This window comes from Lithobates pipiens, unplaced genomic scaffold (assembly GCF_037356315.1).
Source record: "Lithobates pipiens isolate NorthernLeopardFrog02 unplaced genomic scaffold, aLitPip1_a1.2 Scaffold_19, whole genome shotgun sequence".
NCBI classification, from domain to species: Eukaryota; Metazoa; Chordata; class Amphibia; order Anura; family Ranidae; genus Lithobates; species Lithobates pipiens.
In genome coordinates this window covers 589,244,441-589,266,001 of record NW_027507764.1, presented here as the reverse complement: position 1 = coordinate 589,266,001, position 21,561 = coordinate 589,244,441, and the positions used below count along the sequence as shown (strand labels likewise).

Here is a 21,561-nt window from a genome sequence, read left to right as displayed (position 1 = left end):
ATATGAAACTATGAAAGGGAACACATATATAACAAGGTAGGGATGAGCGACAAGGGGAACAGGAGGCCAGGTGGAGGAAGCAGAAGCAAGGGGAGCCAAGGCAGGAATCAGGGGACAAGTCTCAGGAACCAGGTCCAGGGCAGATCAGGAACAGGTTTCTGGCAACAGATCAGATCAGGCAGGGACAAGGCTTGCAGGAAGCAATTCTGAAGCACTGAGCCTCAGTGAAGGGCGGGCTTATATACTCCCAGCGATTCCACATCAGGTGCAGCTAGATCACTAGAATGTCCATTTGCTGGGAGACACCCGCTGGTGACCACTAGAACTGCAACTTTTGATGGCAAAAGAAACAGTGACACCAACAGGCGATCCAAGCAATAACACTGTGGCTGATTAAGGTGGTAATTAAACTCACTTGTTGCCTTATCTGCATTTAATTAGCCTCAGAACCTGTGTAATTCAGATGTGTTTGGGTTTAAAGGGATGAGGTGGCAACCCTAGTTTGCCTCGTGCAAGTGCTGCCTGATCCCCCCGAAACCCAGCCTTCCCCTATAGGATATTCCCCTATGGGTATTCCCAGGCGGTCTCCCATCCAAGTACTAACCAGTCCCGACCCTGCTTAGCTTCCGAGATCAGACGAGAGCGGGCGCATTCAGGGTGGTGTGGCCGTAGGCAAAGCTCATGCTCTCTTTCAAGCCTCTTGTACTTGTCAGCGGCAGCCTGGCTCCACCTTTCCTTGACTTTACTACAATCAGCTGTGCCTTTTCACAAGCATGGCAGCACACCACACTTTGTCATCTCTCTCTCTCTCTCTCTCTCTCTCTCTCGCTTGCTCTCCTCAACCCCATCCTTGCCTCCTGCTGCTTTGCTCCCTCTTTAACCTCTTCCTGCCTGCACCTTCTCACGCACACACACATCCTCAGCCTTGCTTCCAATGCTCCTTTCTGGATTCCCCTGGCCTGACTTTAACCCTTTTCGCTGACAAGGCTTTGCACCACAGGAGGAAGAGGTGCAGCAGGGTGCATGTAGCGCGGGGCCTTATGCCCGCACTTGTTTACGCCTTCGCTCTCGTAGCAGGTGGCCAGCCCATGGATCTCCAGAACCTGGCTTCTGTTCCGCTAGCTACTGGAAGCTGACTGCTGGGGAGGGAGCCAGTACATCTACCCCCCTGGCTACCGGAGGACCCCTCACCTATACCAGGCACCATGCCTCACCAGTGGCTGCAGTCAAGCAACTGCTTGACTTGCCCACTAGGTAGACCTTTTCCTGTAGAGTTGCTCCATACCCCACATGTGCCGCCTTACTCACCCAACTTCTTTTCAATAGGCCTGGAGACCAACATGCATGATGCACCCCTTTCAATGACTTCAGAGCAGGCTTAGAACACTTGATGCAACTTTACCGATAAGTCTGGGCCATTACAGTTCAACGTGAACAATGGTCATATCCTCACCCAAACTACCACTGATTGGCTTCCCAGGATTACCTCTACAAGGTAGCACTTCATGTTGGCCTTTGAGTTGCCATCTCATCCCTTTAAATCCAAACACATCTGAATTACACAGATTCTGTGGCTGATTAAGGTGGTAATTAAACTCACTTGTTGCCTTATCTGCATTTAATTAGCCTCAGAGCCTGTGTAATTCAGATGTGTTTGGGTTTAAAGGGATGAGGTGGCAACTCTAGTTGGCCTTGTGCAACTGCTGCCTGATCCCCCAAAACCCAGCCTTCCCCTATATTTATAGGACCGGTGGGTAGGCTGGATCCAAAAAAACCAGCAGCGCACGCATTACCTCTTTCCCTCCAAGCCTGGGGCAGCCGCAAACTAAAACCGCGCTCCTGTAGGCAACCTGCTGCCTACACCTTAGCGGCTTCAGGGTGCCGGTTTTGACGACGGGTCAGCTCTGTGGCTTCTCGCTGGCTTTGGCAGTCCGCGTGCGTGTTTCTCGTGCTGTCCCCCAGCCTGGAGAGCGCTGTGGAATGTGTTGGCGCAAGGGCAACTAAAGAGCAGGAGTGATGGCACCAAAACGGCTGAGGAGAGTGCTGGAAAATGGATGGGCCGTAGATATGGGCGCCGTCAATAAATTTGTTTTGTTCTGTTCCGTTACGGTTCGTATTAAAATTAATTCGTACTTCGTATTTCGTGTCCGAAATTCTGTTTAGTTTCGTACGAAATACGAATTGTCGTTAGGATCGTTAACTTGTATGAACGTTCGTTACGATGAATTTAAAGGCAAAAATATACCTCAATATAATGACAGTCGAAATTTCATTGAAGAATTTCCTATCCGAAATACGACTTTTCATTCGATGAGAAAGAGAGAAGCGTATTGCTGCCATGCACCGCTGGTCCAGTTTTTGCCTGCTCCTCCTGGGGCTGCTTATTATGAGGGGCTCCCACCATCCCTGTGCTATGCTGACTTCCTCCTGGGGCTGCTTATTATGAGGGGCTCCCACCATCCCTGTGCTATTCTGACTTCCTCCTGGGGCTGCTTATAATGAGGGGCTCCCACCATCCCTGTGCTGTGCTGACTTCCTCCTGGGGCTGCTTATTATGAGGGGCCCCCACCATCCCTGTGCTATGCTGACTTCCTCCTGGGGTTGTACCTCTGCTGTGCTCATTATGAGGGGCTCCCACCATCCCTGTGCTATGCTGACTTCCTCCTGGGGCTGCTTATTATGAGGGGCTCCCACCATCCCTTTGCTATGCTGACTTCCTCCTGGGGCTGCTTATTATGAGGGGCTCCCACCATCCCTGTGCTGTGCTGACTTCTTCCTGGGGCTGTACCTCTGCTGTGCTCATTATGAGGGGCTCCCACCATCCCTGTGCTATGCCGACTTCCTCCTGGGGCTGCTTATTATGAGGGGCTCCCCCCATCCCTGTGCTGTGCTGACTTCCTCCTGGAGCTGTACCTCTGCTGTGCTCAGTATGTCAGCACAGCACAGGAATGGTGGAAACCCCTCATAATGAGCACAGCAGAGGGTACAGACCCAGGAGGAAGTCAGCACAGCACAGGGATGGTGGGAGCACCTCCTAATAAGCAGCCCCAGGAGGAAGTCAGCATAGCACAGGGATGGTGGGAGGCCCTCATAATGAGCAAAGCAGAGGTACAGCCCCAGGAGGAAGTCAGTACAGGGATGGTGGGAGCCCCTCATAATAAGCAGCCCCAGGAGGAAGTCAGCATAGCACAGGGATGGTGGGAGGCCCTCATAATAAGCACAGCAGAGGTACAGCCCCAGGAGGAAGTCAGCACAGCACAGGGATGGTGGGAGCCCCTCATAATAAGCAGCCCCAGGAGGAAGTCAGCATAGCACAGGGATGGTGGGAGCCCCTCATAATAAGCAGCCCCAGGAGGAAGTCAGCATAGCACAGGGATGGTGGGAGCCCCTCATAATAAGCATAATGACTGAGTCGTCGATGCGACGACAACTAATCCGAAATCCGAAATTCCTAAACAAAAGTTCGTATTGCGTACAGAGTTCGGACGCATGGCAATTCGTATTTCGGATCCTCCCGAACGTACGAATTTTGGGAAATTCGTACGAAACGAACCGCACATGTCTACCGGGCCGTGGAGCCTAAGCAGAATGTAGGATGGGGGCTAGCTTGGTGGGGGTTGCGTCTGGCCGTTGTTTTGCTGCCATAGGGGACTGGATACGTGGCAATCTCCTCAGGGAGGGAGGTAGAGAGAAGAAAGTGTATTTTTGAAAGAAGGGATGAGATTGTGGAAGTGGGCTTGTAAAAAGTGGAGGCTTGGTTGGGCACGGGTGATTTTGTAGGAGCTAGGTGTGCAGGAGGGCTTGCAGAGAGAGAGAGAGAGAGAGAGAGAGAGCGCTTTGGGTAAAAATGAATGTAAAAAGAAGCATAGAGGAGAGTGACCCCTGCTGGGGTAAAAGCAAAAGCCTACAGCACCTGGTATTCCCAGGCGGTCTCCCATCCAAGTACTAACCAGGCCCGACCCTGCTTAGCTTCCGAGATCAGACGAGAGCGGGCGCATTCAGGGTGGTGTGGCCGTAGGCAAAGCTCATGCTCTCTTTCAAGCCTCTTGTACTTGTCAGCGGCAGCCTGGCTCCGCCTTTCCTTGACTTTACTACAATCAGCTGTGCCTTTTCACAAGCATGGCAGCACACCGCACTTTGTCGTCTCTCCTCTCTCTCTCTCTCTCGCTTGCTCTCCTCAACCCCGTCCCTGCCTCCTGCTGCTTTGCTCCCTCTTTAACCTCTTCCTGCCTGCACCTTCTCACGGACACACACATCCTCAGCCTTGCTTCCAATGCTCCTTTCTGGCTTCCCCTGGCCTGACTTTAACCCTTTTCGCTGACAAGGCTTTGCACCACAGGAAGAAGAGGTGCAGCAGGGTGCATGTAGCGCGGGGCCTTATGCCCGCACTTGTTTACGCCTTCGCTCTCGTAGCAGGTGGCCAGCCCATGGATCTCCAGAACCTGGCTTCTGTTCCGCTAGCTACTGGAAGCTGACTGCTGGGGAGGGAGCCAGTACATCTACCCCCCTGGCTACCGGAGGACCCCTCACCTATACCAGGCACCATGCCTCACCAGTGGCTGCAGTCAAGCAACTGTTTGACTTGCCCACTAGGTAGACCTTTTCCTGTAGAGTTGCTCCATACCCCACATGTGCCGCCTTACTCACCCAACTTCTTTTCAATAGGCCTGGAGACCAACATGCATGATGCACCCCTTTCAATGACTTCAGAGCAGGCTTAGAACACTTGATGCAACTTTACTGAGAAGTCTGGGGCATTACAGTTCAACATGAACAATGGTCATATCCTGACCCAAACTACCACTGATTGGCTTCCCAGGATTACCTCTACAAGGTAGCACTTCATGTTGGCCTTTGAGTTGCCATCTCATCCCTTTAAATCCAAACACATCTGAATTACACAGATTCTGTGGCTGATTAAGGTGGTAATTAAACTCACTTGTTGCCTTATCTGCATTTAATTAGCCTCAGAACCTGTGTAATTCAGATGTGTTTGGGTTTAAAGGGATGAGGTGGCAACCCTAGTTGGCCTCGTGCAAGTGCTGCCTGGTCACCCGAACCCAGCCTTCCCCTATATTTATATGACCGCTGGGTAGGCTGGATCCAAAAAAAACAGCAGCGCACGCATTACCTCTTTTCCTCCAAGCCTGGGGCAGCTGCAAACTAAAACCGCGCTCCTGTAGGCAACCTGCTGCCTACTCCTTAGCCGCTTTAGGGTGCCGGTTTGACGAGGGGTCGGCTCTGTGGCTTCTCGCTGGCTTTGGCAGTCCGTGTGCGTGTTTCCCGTGCTGTCCCCCAGCCTGGAGAGCGCTGTGGAATGTGTTGGCGCAAGGGCAACTAAAGAGCAGGAGTGATGGCACCAAAACGGCTGAGGAGAGTGCTGGAAAATGGATGGGCCGTAGATATGGGCGCCGTCAATAAATTTGTTTTGTTCTGTTCCGTTACGGTTCGTATTAAAATTAATTCGTACTTCGTATTTCGTGTCCGAAATTCTGTTTCGTTTCGTACGAAATACGAATTGTCGTTAGGATCGTTAACTTGTATGAACGTTCGTTACGATGAATTTAAAGGCAAAAATATACCTCAATATAATGACAGTCGATGCTGATGGAAGTTTGGTTTTTATCCAAAATACGAAATTTCATTGAAGAATTTCCTATCCGAAATACGACTTTTCATTAGACGAGAAAGAGAGAAGCGGACTGCTGCCATGCACCGCTGGTCCAGTTTTCGCCTGCTCCTCCTGGGGCTGCTTATTATGAGGGGCTCCCACCATCCCTGTGCTATGCTGACTTCCTCCTGGGGCTGCTTATAATGAGGGGCTCCCACCATCCCTGTGCTGTGCTGACTTCCTCCTGGGGCTGCTTATAATGAGGGGCTCCCACCATCCCTGTGCTGTGCTGACTTCCTCCTGGGGCTGCTTATTATGAGGGGCTCCCACCATCCCTGTGCTATGCTGACTTCCTCCTGGGGTTGTACCTCTGCTGTGCTCATTATGAGGGGCTCCCACCATCCCTGTGTTATGCTGACTTCCTCCTGGGGCTGCTTATTATGAGGGGCTCCCACCATCCCTTTGCTATGCTGACTTCCTCCTGGGGCTGCTTATTATGAGGGGCTCCCACCATCCCTGTGCTGTGCTGAATGAATGAATGAATGAATGAAATACTTATATAGCGCACAATGCGAACTGAATCGCCTCTAGGCGCTGTGGCGAGCTTTGATCATCTGCTAAAAGAGGAAGGTCTTGAGTTTTTTCCTAAAAGCCAGGTGATTTTCTTCCAGGCGGATGTTTATTGGTAGAGTATTCCATAGCCGAGGCCCTTGGACAGCGAATCTCCGATCCCCCTTGGATTTATACCGGGCTTTGGGCACGAGGAGGAGGTTTTTGTTGGCTGATCGAAGACTGCGGTTTGGTGTGTAATGATTTATTTTCTCCATTAGGTATTGCGGAGCTTCTCTATGCACGCATTTGTGGGTGAGGCAAAGGGTCTTGAACGTGATCCGATTTTTTACGGTTAGCCAATGTAAGCTCCTCAGTGAAGGAGAAATGGATTCCCAGGGTTTTTTTCCTGTTATCAGCCTTGCCGCCGTGTTTTGGATCAGTTGTAATCACGCAAGTTGATTTTGTGGTAATCCTATGTAAAGCGAGTTTGCGTAGTCCAGTCGTGAATTAATGATTGTTCCAACTACCACTGCTTTGTCATTCTTTGGGATAAAAGGGATGAGTCTGCGAAGCATGCGCAGCAGATGGTGAGATCCACTGACTACTGCTCCTATTTGCGCATCCATTGACATTTGTGCGTCTAAAATAACCCCGAGACTCTTCGCTTTGGTCTTTGGGGAGATAGTCTGCCCAAAGACGGTTGGTGGAGACCAGGAGGTTTTGGTTGCGGGCTTATGATTTGGGTGTAAGATAAGAAGCTCTGTCTTTGATTGGTTCAGCTGGAGGGAGTTGGTGGTCATCCAGTCCTCTATTGATTTGAGGCAGTTTTCAAGTTGTTGTTGGTGATCTTTTTTTCCATTGATCCGGAAATAAAGTTGCGTGTCGTCAGCGTAAGAGTGGAAGCAGAGATCTGAGCATCTGATGATTTGAAGGAGTGGGCGAATGTAAATGTTGAAGAGAACGGGTGACAATGGAGAGCCTTGAGGGACTCCACAGGTGACTGCCCGAGTTTCGGAGAGGAATTTTCCTAGTTTCACTGTCTGTGACCGATTTCCTAGGAAGGACGCGAACCAATGGAGATCTATGTCTTGGACTCCGGCTACTTCTGTGAGGCGGACGAGTAGAGTATTGTGATCTACTGTATCAAACGCTGCACTTAGGTCTAGCAGTACGAGGAGACACGGCTCTCCGTCATCTGCCGCTTCGAGGGCGTCATCCCAAATCTTGAGGAGAGCTGTTTCTGTTCCATGACCCGGGCGGAAGCCTGATTGCAGCGGGTCCAGGAGTTTGTGAGTATCCAGGTGAAGTTGTAGCTGATGTACTACAGCTTTCTCCATGATCTTAGAAATGGTGTTAAGGCTTGTAATTGGCCTACGGTTGTTTGGATCCTGAGGGTCCAGGTTTGGTTTCTTGAGTAGAGGTTTGACGATGCCTTGTTTGAGGATGCTGGGAACAATCCCTTTGTGGAATGATCGGTTTATGAGGTGGGTTATGGTTGGAGCCACGATGTCGGAGCATTCTTTCAGTAGTTTTGTGGGGATGATGTCAATAGGTGAGGTACTGTCACGCAGTTTATTAATGATGTTTTTTGCGGTGTCTATGGTAATTGGGGATAGTGAAAATTTCGGCGGTTGCGGTATGTTGGTGCAGACATCCTCTTTATGTATTTGCTGGCTGGGGTCGGATGTTTTCTTCTGACAAATTGTTTCCCTGATGGTTTTGACTTTATCGATGAAAAAATCTGACAGTTTGTCACAGTAATCCTGGGATTCGCTTTCTGGGGGTTCTAGGCACACCGGATTCATTGATTGATTAACCAGTTTAAACAGTTCCCGTGGTTGGTTTGCGGCCGTTGAGATTGTATATGAGAAGTGGTCCTTTTTGGCTTTGAAGATTGCTTTCCGATAATTCTCTGTCAGACCTTTGTAGTTAAATAGGTTTTCCTCGGTGGGATTTCTTCTCCATGTTCTTTCCGCTCTTCTGCGTTCTTGCTTTAGTACGGAGAGGGAGCTATTAAACCATCCAGCATTTTTCTTCCTGATGAGAGCCCTGCGTTTTGGTGCTACCGAGTCTGCTGATTGCAGTAATGCCTTGTTCAGGGAGTTGAGTGTTTCCTCCGTAGAATGGTTTAAGGTTATTGTAGATATTTTTTTGGACAGAGTGGTTTTGAAGGCTTCGGAGTACAGTTTTTTATGCGATCTGGTCCAGTGCGTTGTTACAGGTTTCCGTTTTGCGTTGGTGATGTTGGTAGTGATTTTGAATTTGATGGCGTGGTGATCCGTCCATGGCAGAGTTATGTTGTCGCATATGTTGACGTCGATGTTCTGTTTGAAAATGAGGTCCAGGGTGTGTCCTGACCCATGCGTGGGAGTCTTTATCAGTTGCTGTAGACCCAGTTCTTCTAGTTGATTGATGCAGGCAGTCGCGATGGGGTCTTTAGGCTCGTTTGCCCAAAGGTTGAAATCTCCGAGTGCCAGGAAATTTTTGAATTTTAGGGTGTGCATTGCAAAGGATTCCGTGAGGGGTGAAAGAAGATTGGACTTTGGTCCCGGTGGTCTGTAGCACAGTAGAATATGAGTGGTGTCATGGGGTGTTGGTTGAAAATGTAGCGTCAGGGTTTCCATGAAAGACACTGGGTTCTGAGATGATGGTTTAGTGAGATCCAGGTGACCTTTAAAGATCACTGCTAGGCCTCCTCCTTTTTTCCCTATCCGGTGTTTGGTTAGGATCCTGTAGTTTTCCGGCACCAATTCGGTGAGGATGGTTTTGCAGTCAGAGGTTAACCAGCTTTCGGTGATGAAGAGACAATCTACATTGTTCTCAATGATGAAGTCGTGTACTTCCAGTCTATGTTTGACTGCAGACCTGGCGTTAATCAAGGCGCAATCTAATTGTAGTGGTCGAGTAGATGTCTTCCTGTGGTTGGGAGCCGCTTGTCGTCCGGTTTTTAATAGTTGTTCTCTTTGAAGTATTTTTTGTATGGAAGATGGCAATGTGGTGTTGATGTTCCTTAGTCTGTGCAGAACTTCAGCTGAGTATTTGAAGTAGCACATGGTTTGTGGATGCTGTTGATGGTACTATGGGCCTAAGATGATGATCCTGATCAGGGTATTGATCCTGAGGTGGGGCTAGGTATCAGACTTGCCGCCGTGCTTGAGGCTATTAGCGCGCAAGTTCATCAGGGGATGCCTATATGGATGCGGAAGGAGTTGTTGTATTCGGTTGCTGGCTGTTCCAGCTGCCTTTACTTAAGGTGGAGGTCTCCGCTTAGAAAAGAAGTCTGGCTGTGATCTGGAATAGTCGTCCTAGGATAGCGTAAAAAATGGAAAGGAGGCCGGAGGTAGGGGTATGCTAACCTATGGTTGTTCCAGAGGAAGGCAAAAAACCCCCTGACAGTAGCAGCCAAAGGCACCAGTGGGGCAAAAATTCCTTCCTGATCCCCGTAGGCGGTCGGACAGAGTCCCTGGAACAATCACTGGGGGGGGGGGGGGGGGGGGAGTGGAGGTGCGAGCTTACCTGGCTGCGGTTGTCCCCTTAAAACACTCTGATCCGGTGAATCTGGCTTGCTGTCAGCCTGACATTTCTGGAAAGCTGTCTGGTTGCCCCTTGCAGTGGGATCTTTAAAATGGAGGGGAGGATGGATGTAGGATAGAGGTTGGAGACTCCTGTCTTAACTCCTGTTTTCAACTCCTGGTTATTAACTCTCCACTTTAGTTCAAAAAAATCCACTTATGTTCAGAAAATCCACATGCAAGCCACAATCAGGGAGCAAGCTCAAGGGGGAGTGCTGACTTCCTCCTGGGGCTGTACCTCTGCTGTGCTCATTATGAGGGGCTCCCACCATCCCTGTGCTATGCCGACTTCCTCCTGGGGCTGCTTATTATGAGGGGCTCCCCCCATCCCTGTGTTGTGCTGACTTCCTCCTGGGGCTGTACCTCTGCTGTGCTCAGTATGTCAGCACAGCACAGGAATGGTGGAAACCCCTCATAATGAGCACAGCAGAGGGTACAGACCCAGGAGGAAGTCAGCACAGCACAGGGATGGTGGGAGCACCTCATAATAAGCAGCCCCAGGAGGAAGTCAGCATAGCACAGGGATGGTGGGAGGCCCTCATAATGAGCAAAGCAGAGGTACAGCCCCAGGAGGAAGTCAGTACAGGGATGGTGGGAGCCCCTCATAATAAGCAGCCCCAGGAGGAAGTCAGCATAGCACAGGGATGGTGGGAGGCCCTCATAATAAGCACAGCAGAGGTACAGCCCCAGGAGGAAGTCAGCACAGCACAGGGATGGTGGGAGCCCCTCATAATAAGCAGCCCCAGGAGGAAGTCAGCATAGCACAGGGATGGTGGGAGCCCCTCATAATAAGCAGCCCCAGGAGGAAGTCAGCATAGCACAGGGATGGTGGGAGCCCCTCATAATAAGCATAATGACTGAGTCGTCGATGCGACGACAACTAATCCGAAATCCGAAATTCCTAAACAAAAGTTCGTATTGCGTACAGAGTTCGGACGCATGGCAATTCGTATTTCGGATCCTCCCGAACGTACGAATTTTGGGAAATTCGTACGAAACGAACCGCACATGTCTACCGGGCCGTGGAGCCTAAGCAGAATGTAGGATGGGGGCTAGCTTGGTGGGGGTTGCGTCTGGCCGTTGTTTTGCTGCCATAGGGGACTGGATACGTGGCAATCTCCTCAGGGAGGGAGGTAGAGAGAAGAAAGTGTATTTTTGAAAGAAGGGATGAGATTGTGGAAGTGGGCTTGTAAAAAGTGGAGGCTTGGTTGGGCACGGGTGATTTTGTAGGAGCTAGGTGTGCAGGAGGGCTTGCAGAGCGAGAGAGAGAGAGAGAGAGAGAGAGAGAGAGAGAGAGAGCGCTTTGGGTAAAAATGAATGTAAAAAGAAGCATAGAGGAGAGTGACCCCTGCTGTAAGAAAAGCAAAAGCCTACAGCACCTGGTATTCCCAGGCGGTCTCCCATCCAAGTACTAACCAGGCCCGACCCTGCTTAACTTCCGAGATCAGACGAGAGCGGGCGCATTCAGGGTGGTGTGGCCGTAGGCAAAGCTCATGGTCTCTTTCAAGCCTCTTGTACTTGTCAGCGGCAGCCTGGCTCTGCCTTTCCTTGACTTTACTACAATCAGCTGTGCCTTTTCACAAGCATGGCAGCACACCGCACTTTGTCGTCTCTCCTCTCTCTCTCTCTCTCTCGCTTGCTCTCCTCAACCCCGTCCCTGCCTCCTGCTGCTTTGCTCCCTCTTTAACCTCTTCCTGCCTGCACCTTCTCACGCACACACACATCCTCAGCCTTGCTTCCAATGCTCCTTTCTGGCTTCCCCTGGCCTGACTTTAACCCTTTTCGCTGACAAGGCTTTGCACCACAGGAAGAAGAGGTGCAGCAGGGTGCATGTAGCGCGGGGCCTTATGCCCGCACTTGTTTACGCCTTCGCTCTCGTAGCAGGTGGCCAGCCCATGGATCTCCAGAACCTGGCTTCTGTTCCGCTAGCTACTGGAAGCTGACTGCTGGGGAGGGAGCCAGTACATCTACCCCCCTGGCTACCGGAGGACCCCTCACCTATACCAGGCACCATGCCTCACCAGTGGCTGCAGTCAAGCAACTGTTTGACTTGCCCACTAGGTAGACCTTTTCCTGTAGAGTTGCTCCATACCCCACATGTGCCGCCTTACTCACCCAACTTCTTTTCAATAGGCCTGGAGACCAACATGCATGATGCACCCCTTTCAATGACTTCAGAGCAGGCTTAGAACACTTGATGCAACTTTACTGAGAAGTCTGGGGCATTACAGTTCAACATGAACAATGGTCATATCCTGACCCAAACTACCACTGATTGGCTTCCCAGGATTACCTCTACAAGGTAGCACTTCATGTTGGCCTTTGAGTTGCCATCTCATCCCTTTAAATCCAAACACATCTGAATTACACAGATTCTGTGGCTGATTAAGGTGGTAATTAAACTCACTTGTTGCCTTATCTGCATTTAATTAGCCTCAGAACCTGTGTAATTCAGATGTGTTTGGGTTTAAAGGGATGAGGTGGCAACCCTAGTTGGCCTCGTGCAAGTGCTGCCTGGTCACCCGAACCCAGCCTTCCCCTATATTTATATGACCGCTGGGTAGGCTGGATCCAAAAAAAACAGCAGCGCACGCATTACCTCTTTTCCTCCAAGCCTGGGGCAGCCGCAAACTAAAACCGCGCTCCTGTAGGCAACCTGCTGCCTACTCCTTAGCCGCTTTAGGGTGCCGGTTTGACGAGGGGTCGGCTCTGTGGCTTCTCGCTGGCTTTGGCAGTCCGTGTGCGTGTTTCCCGTGCTGTCCCCCAGCCTGGAGAGCGCTGTGGAATGTGTTGGCGCAAGGGCAACTAAAGAGCAGGAGTGATGGCACCAAAACGGCTGAGGAGAGTGCTGGAAAATGGATGGGCCGTAGATATGGGCGCCGTCAATAAATTTGTTTTGTTCTGTTCCGTTACGGTTCGTATTAAAATTAATTCGTACTTCGTATTTCGTGTCCGAAATTCTGTTTCGTTTCGTACGAAATACGAATTGTCGTTAGGATCGTTAACTTGTATGAACGTTCGTTACGATGAATTTAAAGGCAAAAATATACCTCAATATAATGACAGTCGATGCTGATGGAAGTTTGTTTTTTATCCAAAATACGAAATTTCATTGAAGAATTTCCTATCCGAAATACGACTTTTCATTAGACGAGAAAGAGAGAAGCGGATTGCTGCCATGCACCGCTGGTCCAGTTTTCGCCTGCTCCTCCTGGGGCTGCTTATTATGAGGGGCTCCCACCATCCCTGTGCTATGCTGACTTCCTCCTGGGGCTGCTTATTATGAGGGGCTCCCACCATCCCTGTGCTATGCTGACTTCCTCCTGGGGCTGCTTATAATGAGGGGCTCCCACCATCCCTGTGCTGTGCTGACTTCCTCCTGGGGCTGCTTATAATGAGGGGCTCCCACCATCCCTGTGCTGTGCTGACTTCCTCCTGGGGCTGCTTATTATGAGGGGCTCCCACCATCCCTGTGCTATGCTGACTTCCTCCTGGGGTTGTACCTCTGCTGTGCTCATTATGAGGGGCTCCCACCATCCCTGTGTTATGCTGACTTCCTCCTGGGGCTGCTTATTATGAGGGGCTCCCACCATCCCTTTGCTATGCTGACTTCCTCCTGGGGCTGCTTATTATGAGGGGCTCCCACCATCCCTGTGCTGTGCTGAATGAATGAATGAATGAATGAAATACTTATATAGCGCACAATGCGAACTGAATCGCCTCTAGGCGCTGTGGCGAGCTTTGATCATCTGCTAAAAGAGGAAGGTCTTGAGTTTTTTCCTAAAAGCCAGGTGATTTTCTTCCAGGCGGATGTTTATTGGTAGAGCATTCCATAGCCGAGGCCCTTGGACAGCGAATCTCCGATCCCCCTTGGATTTATACCGGGCTTTGGGCACGAGGAGGAGGTTTTTGTTGGCTGATCGAAGACTGCGGTTTGGTGTGTAATGATTTATTTTCTCCATTAGGTATTGCGGAGCTTCTCTATGCACGCATTTGTGGGTGAGGCAGAGGGTCTTGAACGTGATCCGATTTTTTACGGTTAGCCAATGTAAGCTCCTCAGTGAAGGAGAAATGGATTCCCAGGGTTTTTTTCCTGTTATCAGCCTTGCCGCCGTGTTTTGGATCAGTTGTAATCGCGCAAGTTGATATTGTGGTAATCCTATGTAAAGCGAGTTTGCGTAGTCCAGTCGTGAATTAATGATTGTTCCAACTACCACTGCTTTGTCATTCTTTGGGATAAAAGGGATGAGTCTGCGAAGCATGCGCAGCAGATGGTGAGATCCACTGACTACTGCTCCTATTTGCGCATCCATTGACATTTGTGCGTCTAAAATAACCCCGAGACTCTTCGTTTTGGTCTTTGGGGAGATAGTCTGCCCAAAGACGGTTGGTGGAGACCAGGAGGTTTTGGTTGCGGGCTTATGATTTGGGTGTAAGATAAGAAGCTCTGTCTTTGATTGGTTCAGCTGGAGGGAGTTGGTGGTCATCCAGTCCTCTATTGATTTGAGGCAGTTTTCAAGTTGTTGTTGGTGATCTTTTTTTCCATTGATCCGGAAATAAAGTTGCGTGTCGTCAGCGTAAGAGTGGAAGCAGAGATCTGAGCATCTGATGATTTGAAGGAGTGGGCGAATGTAAATGTTGAAGAGAACGGGTGACAATGGAGAGCCTTGAGGGACTCCACAGGTGACTGCCCGAGTTTCGGAGAGGAATTTTCCTAGTTTCACTGTCTGTGACCGATTTCCTAGGAAGGACGCGAACCAATGGAGATCTATGTCTTGGACTCCGGCTACTTCTGTGAGGCGGACGAGTAGAGTATTGTGATCTACTGTATCAAACGCTGCACTTAGGTCTAGCAGTACGAGGAGACACGGCTCTCCGTCATCTGCCGCTTCGAGGGCGTCATCCCAAATCTTGAGGAGAGCTGTTTCTGTTCCATGACCCGGGCGGAAGCCTGATTGCAGCGGGTCCAGGAGTTTGTGAGTATCCAGGTGAAGTTGTAGCTGATGTACTACAGCTTTCTCCATGATCTTAGAAATGGTGTTAAGGCTTGTAATTGGCCTACGGTTGTTTGGATCCTGAGGGTCCAGGTTTGGTTTCTTGAGTAGAGGTTTGACGATGCCTTGTTTGAGGATGCTGGGAACAATCCCTTCGTGGAATGATCGGTTTATGAGGTGGGTTATGGTTGGAGCCACGATGTCGGAGCATTCTTTCAGTAGTTTTGTGGGGATGATGTCAATAGGTGAGGTACTGTCACGCAGTTTATTAATGATGTTTTTTGCGGTGTCTACGGTAATTGGGGATAGTGAAAATTTCGGCGGTTGCGGTATGTTGGTGCGGACATCCTCTTTATGTATTTGCTGGCTGGGGTCGGATGTTTTCTTCTGACAAATTGTTTCCCTGATGGTTTTGACTTTATCGATGAAAAAATCTGACAGTTTGTCACAGTAATCCTGGGATTCGCTTTCTGGGGGTTCTAGGCACACCGGATTCATTGATTGATTAACCAGTTTAAACAGTTCCCGTGGTTGGTTTGCGGCCGTTGAGATTGTATATGAGAAGTGGTCCTTTTTGGCTTTGAAGATTGCTTTCCGATAATTCTCTGTCAGACCTTTGTAGTTAAATAGGTTTTCCTCGGTGGGATTTCTTCTCCATGTTCTTTACTCTCTTCTGCGTTCTTGCTTTAGTACGGAGAGGGAGCTATTAAACCATCCAGCATTTTTCTTCCTGATGAGAGCCCTGCGTTTTGGTGCTACCGAGTCTGCTGATTGCAGTAATGCCTTGTTCAGGGAGTTGAGTGTTTCCTCCGTAGAGTGGTTTAAGGTTATTGTAGATATTTTTTTGGACAGAGTGGTTTTGAAGGCTTCGGAGTACAGTTTTTTATGCGATCTGGTCCAGTGCGTTGTTACAGGTTTCCGTTTTGCGTTGGTGATGTTGGTAGTGATTTTGAATTTGATGGCGTGGTGATCCGTCCATGGCAGAGTTATGTTGTCGCATATGTTGACGTCGATGTTCTGTTTGAAAATGAGGTCCAGGGTGTGTCCTGACCCATGCGTGGGAGTCTTTATCAGTTGCTGTAGACCCAGTTCTTCTAGTTGATTGATGCAGGCAGTCGCGATGGGGTCTTTAGGCTCGTTTGCCCAAAGGTTGAAATCTCCGAGTGCCAGGAAATTTTTGAATTTTAGGGTGTGCATTGCAAAGGATTCCGTGAGGGGTGAAAGAAGATTGGACTTTGGTCCCGGTGGTCTGTAGCACAGTAGAATATGAGTGGTGTCATGGGGTGTTGGTTGAAAATGTAGCGTCAGGGTTTCCATAAAAGACACTGGGTTCTGAGATGATGGTTTAGTGAGATCCAGGTGACCTTTAAAGATCACTGCTAGGCCTCCTCCTTTTTTCCCTATCCGGTGTTTGGTTAGGATCCTGTAGTTTTCCGGCACCAATTCGGTGAGGATGGTGTTGCAGTCAGAGGTTAACCAGCTTTCGGTGATGAAGAGACAATCTACATTGTTCTCAATGATGAAGTCGTGTACTTCCAGTCTATGTTTGACTGCAGACCTGGCGTTAATCAAGGCGCAATCTAATTGTAGTGGTCGAGTAGATGTCTTCCTGTGGTTGGGAGCCGCTTGTCGTCCGGTTTTTAATAGTTGTTCTCTTTGAAGTATTTTTTGTATGGAAGATGGCAATGTGGTGTTGATGTTCCTTAGTCTGTGCAGAACTTCAGCTGAGTATTTGAAGTAGCACATGGTTTGTGGATGCTGTTGATGGTACTATGGGCCTAAGATGATGATCCTGATCAGGGTATTGATCCTGAGGTGGGGCTAGGTATCAGACTTGCCGCCGTGCTTGAGGCTATTAGCGCGCAAGTTCATCAGGGGATGCCTATATGGATGCGGAAGGAGTTGTTGTATTCGGTTGCTGGCTGTTCCAGCTGCCTTTACTTAAGGTGGAGGTCTCCGCTTAGAAAAGAAGTCTGGCTGTGATCTGGAATAGTCGTCCTAGGATAGCGTAAAAAATGGAAAGGAGGCCGGAGGTAGGGGTATGCTAACCTATGGTTGTTCCAGAGGAAGGCAAAAAACCCCCTGACAGTAGCAGCCAAAGGCACCAGTGGGGCAAAAATTCCTTCCTGATCCCCGTAGGCGGTCGGACAGAGTCCCTGGAACAATCACTGGGGGGGGGGGGGGGGGGAGTGGAGGTGCGAGCTTACCTGGCTGCGGTTGTCCCCTTAAAACACTCTGATCCGGTGAATCTGGCTTGCTGTCAGCCTGACATTTCTGGAAAGCTGTCTGGTTGCCCCTTGCAGTGGGATCTTTAAAATGGAGGGGAGGATGGATGTAGGATAGAGGTTGGAGACTCCTGTCTTAACTCCTGTTTTCAACTCCTGGTTATTAACTCTCCACTTTAGTTCAAAAAAATCCACTTATGTTCAGAAAATCCACATGCAAGCCACAATCAGGGAGCAAGCTCAAGGGGGAGTGCTGACTTCCTCCTGGGGCTGTACCTCTGCTGTGCTCATTATGAGGGGCTCCCACCATCCCTGTGCTATGCTGACTTCCTCCTGGGGCTGCTTATTATGAGGGGCTCCCACCATCCCTTTGCTATGCTGACTTCCTCCTGGGGCTGCTTATTATGAGGGGCTCCCACCATCCCTGTGCTGTGCTGACTTCCTCCTGGGGCTGTACCTCTGCTGTGCTCATTATGAGGGGCTCCCACCATCCCTGTGCTATGCCGACTTCCTCCTGGGGCTGCTTATTATGAGGGGCTCCCCCCATCCCTGTGCTGTGCTGACTTCCTCCTGGGGCTGTACCTCTGCTGTGCTCAGTATGTCAGCACAGCACAGGAATGGTGGAAACCCCTCATAATGAGCACAGCAGAGGGTACAGACCCAGGAGGAAGTCAGCACAGCACAGGGATGGTGGGAGCACCTCATAATAAGCAGCCCCAGGAGGAAGTCAGCATAGCACAGGGATGGTGGGAGGCCCTCATAATGAGCAAAGCAGAGGTACAGCCCCAGGAGGAAGTCAGTACAGGGATGGTGGGAGCCCCTCATAATAAGCAGCCCCAGGAGGAAGTCAGCATAGCACAGGGATGGTGGGAGGCCCTCATAATAAGCACAGCAGAGGTACAGCCCCAGGAGGAAGTCAGCACAGCACAGGGATGGTGGGAGCCCCTCATAATAAGCAGCCCCAGGAGGAAGTCAGCATAGCACAGGGATGGTGGGAGCCCCTCATAATAAGCAGCCCCAGGAGGAAGTCAGCATAGCACAGGGATGGTGGGAGCCCCTCATAATAAGCATAATGACTGAGTCGTCGATGCGACGACAACTAATCCGAAATCCGAAATTCCTAAACAAAAGTTCGTATTGCGTACAGAGTTCGGACGCATGGCAATTCGTATTTCGGATCCTCCCGAACGTACGAATTTTGGGAAATTCGTACGAAACGAACCGCACATGTCTACAGCACCTGGTATTCCCAGGCGGTCTCCCATCCAAGTACTAACCAGGCCCAACCCTGCTTAGCTTCCGAGATCAGACGAGAGCGGGCGCATTCAGGGTGGTGTGGCCGTAGGCAAAGCTCATAGTCTCTTTCAAGCCTCTTGTACTTGTCAGCGGCAGCCTGGCTCCGCCTTTCCTTGACTTTACTACAATCAGCTGTGCCTTTTCACAAGCATGGCAGCACACCACACTTTGTCGTCTCTCCTCTCTCTCTCTCTCGCTTGCTCTCCTCAACCCCGTCCCTGCCTCCTGCTGCTTTGCTCCCTCTTTAACCTCTTCCTGCCTGCACCTTCTCACGCACACACACATCCTCAGCCTTGCTTCCAATGCTCCTTTCTGGCTTCCCCTGGCCTGACTTTAACCCTTTTCGCTGACAAGGCTTTGCACCACAGGAAGAAGAGGTGCAGCAGGGTGCATGTAGCGCGGGGCCTTATGCCCGCACTTGTTTACGCCTTCGCTCTCGTAGCAGGTGGCCAGCCCATGGATCTCCAGAACCTGTCTTCTGTTCCGCTAGCTACTGGAAGCTGACTGCTGGGGAGGGAGCCAGTACATCTACCCCTCTGGCTACCGGAGGACCCCTCACCTATACCAGGCACCATGCCTCACCAGTGGCTGCAGTCAAGCAACTGTTTGACTTGCCCACTAGGTAGACCTTTTCCTGTAGAGTTGCTCCATACCCCACATGTGCCGCCTTACTCACCCAACTTCTTTTCAATAGGCCTGGAGACCAACATGCATGATGCACCCCTTTCAATGACTTCAGAGCAGGCTTAGAACACTTGATGCAACTTTACTGAGAAGTCTGGGCCATTACAGTTCAACATGAACAATGGTCATATCCTGACCCAAACTACCACTGATTGGCTTCCCAGGATTACCTCTACAAGGTAGCACTTCATGTTGGCCTTTGAGTTGCCATCTCATCCCTTTAAATCCAAACACATCTGAATTACACAGATTCTGTGGCTGATTAAGGTGGTAATTAAACTCACTTGTTGCCTTATCTGCATTTAATTAGCCTCAGAACCTGTGTAATTCAGATGTGTTTGGGTTTAAAGGGATGAGGTGGCAACCCTAGTTGGCCTCGTGCAAGTGCTGCCTGGTCACCCGAACCCAGCCTTCCCCTATATTTATATGACCGCTGGGTAGGCTGGATCCAAAAAAAAACAGCAGCGCACGCATTACCTCTTTTCCTCCAAGCCTGGGGCAGCCGCAAACTAAAACCGCGCTCCTGTAGGCAACCTGCTGCCTACTCCTTAGCCGCTTCAGGGTGCCGGTTTGACGAGGGGTCGGCTCTGTGGCTTCTCGCTGGCTTTGGCAGTCCGTGTGCGTGTTTCCCGTGCTGTCCCCCAGCCTGGAGAGCGCTGTGGAATGTGTTGGCGCAAGGGCAACTAAAGAGCAGGAGTGATGGCACCAAAACGGCTGAGGAGAGTGCTGGAAAATGGATGGGCCGTAGATATGGGCGCCTTCAATAAATTTGTTTTGTTCTGTTCCGTTACGGTTCGTATTAAAATTAATTCGTACTTCGTATTTCGTGTCCGAAATTCTGTTTCGTTTCGTACGAAATACGAATTGTCGTTAGGATCGTTAACTTGTATGAACGTTCGTTACGATGAATTTAAAGGCAAAAATATACCTCAATATAATGACAGTCGATGCTGATGGAAGTTTGGTTTTTATCCAAAATACGAAATTTCATTGAAGAATTTCCTATCCGAAATACGACTTTTCATTAGACGAGAAAGAGAGAAGCGGATTGCTGCCATGCACCGCTGGTCCAGTTTTCGTCTGCTCCTCCTGGGGATGCTTATTATGAGGGGCTCCCACCATCCCTGTGCTATGCTGACTTCCTCCTGGGGCTGCTTATTATGAGGGGCTCCCACCATCCCTGTGCTATGCTGACTTCCTCCTGGGGCTGCTTATAATGAGGGGCTCCCACCATCCCTGTGCTGTGCTGACTTCCTCCTGGGGCTGCTTATTATGAGGGGCTCCCACCATCCCTGTGCTATGCTGACTTCCTCCTGGGGTTGTACCTCTGCTGTGCTCATTATGAGGGGCTCCCACCATCCCTGTGTTATGCTGACTTCCTCCTGGGGCTGCTTATTATGAGGGGCTCCCACCATCCCTTTGCTATGCTGACTTCCTCCTGGGGCTGCTTATTATGAGGGGCTCCCACCATCCCTGTGCTGTGCTGACTTCCTCCTGGGGCTGTACCTCTGCTGTGCTCATTATGAGGGGCTCCCACCATCCCTGTGCTATGCCGACTTCCTCCTGGGGCTGCTTATTATGAGGGGCTCCCCCCATCCCTGTGCTGTGCTGACTTCCTCCTGGGGCTGTACCTCTGCTGTGCTCAGTATGTCAGCACAGCACAGGAATGGTGGAAACCCCTCATAATGAGCACAGCAGAGGGTACAGACCCAGGAGGAAGTCAGCACAGCACAGGGATGGTGGGAGCACCTCATAATAAGCAGCCCCAGGAGGAAGTCAGCATAGCACAGGGATGGTGGGAGGCCCTCATAATGAGCAAAGCAGAGGTACAGCCCCAGGAGGAAGTCAGTACAGGGATGGTGGGAGCCCCTCATAATAAGCAGCCCCAGGAGGAAGTCAGCATAGCACAGGGATGGTGGGAGGCCCTCATAATAAGCACAGCAGAGGTACAGCCCCAGGAGGAAGTCAGCACAGCACAGGGATGGTGGGAGCCCCTCATAATAAGCAGCCCCAGGAGGAAGTCAGCATAGCACAGGGATGGTGGGAGCCCCTCATAATAAGCAGCCCCAGGAGGAAGTCAGCATAGCACAGGGATGGTGGGAGCCCCTCATAATAAGCATAATGACTGAGTCGTCGATGCGACGACAACTAATCCGAAATCCGAAATTCCTAAACAAAAGTTCGTATTGCGTACAGAGTTCGGACGCATGGCAATTCGTATTTCGGATCCTCCCGAACGTACGAATTTTGGGAAATTCGTACGAAACGAACTGCACATGTCTACCGGGCCGTGGAGCCTAAGCAGAATGTAGGATGGGGGCTAGCTTGGTGGGGGTTGCGTCTGGCCGTTGTTTTGCTGCCATAGAGGACTGGATACGTGGCAATCTCCTCAGGGAGGGAGGTAGAGAGAAGAAAGTGTATTTTTGAAAGAAGGGATGAGATTGTGGAAGTGGGCTTGTAAAAAGTGGAGGCTTGGTTGGGCACGGGTGATTTTGTAGGAGCTAGGTGTGCAGGAGGGCTTGCAGAGAGAGAGAGAGAGAGAGAGAGAGAGAGAGAGAGCGCTTTGGGTAAAAATGAATGTAAAAAGAAGCATAGAGGAGAGTGACCCCTGCTGGAAGAAAAGCAAA

At 50.4% G+C, this 21,561-nt stretch overlaps 3 non-coding genes and 1 pseudogene across 3 annotated transcripts; all 4 read right to left on the bottom strand.

Annotated features, from left to right (window-relative positions):
* Positions 1 to 555: 555 nt before the first annotated feature.
* LOC143999133 (5S ribosomal RNA) lies at positions 556 to 674 on the bottom strand (annotated as a pseudogene).
* A 3,227-nt stretch (positions 675 to 3,901) lies between these two features.
* LOC143999567 (5S ribosomal RNA) lies at positions 3,902 to 4,020 on the bottom strand. The gene has a single exon (XR_013278037.1). It is a non-coding gene; the product is annotated as a 5S ribosomal RNA (ribosomal RNA).
* Positions 4,021 to 11,102: 7,082 nt separating this feature from the next.
* On the bottom strand, positions 11,103 to 11,221 carry LOC143998982 (5S ribosomal RNA). The gene has a single exon (XR_013277972.1). It is a non-coding gene; the product is annotated as a 5S ribosomal RNA (ribosomal RNA).
* A 6,961-nt stretch (positions 11,222 to 18,182) lies between these two features.
* Positions 18,183 to 18,301, bottom strand: LOC143999621 (5S ribosomal RNA). The gene has a single exon (XR_013278085.1). It is a non-coding gene; the product is annotated as a 5S ribosomal RNA (ribosomal RNA).
* Positions 18,302 to 21,561: the final 3,260 nt, after the last annotated feature.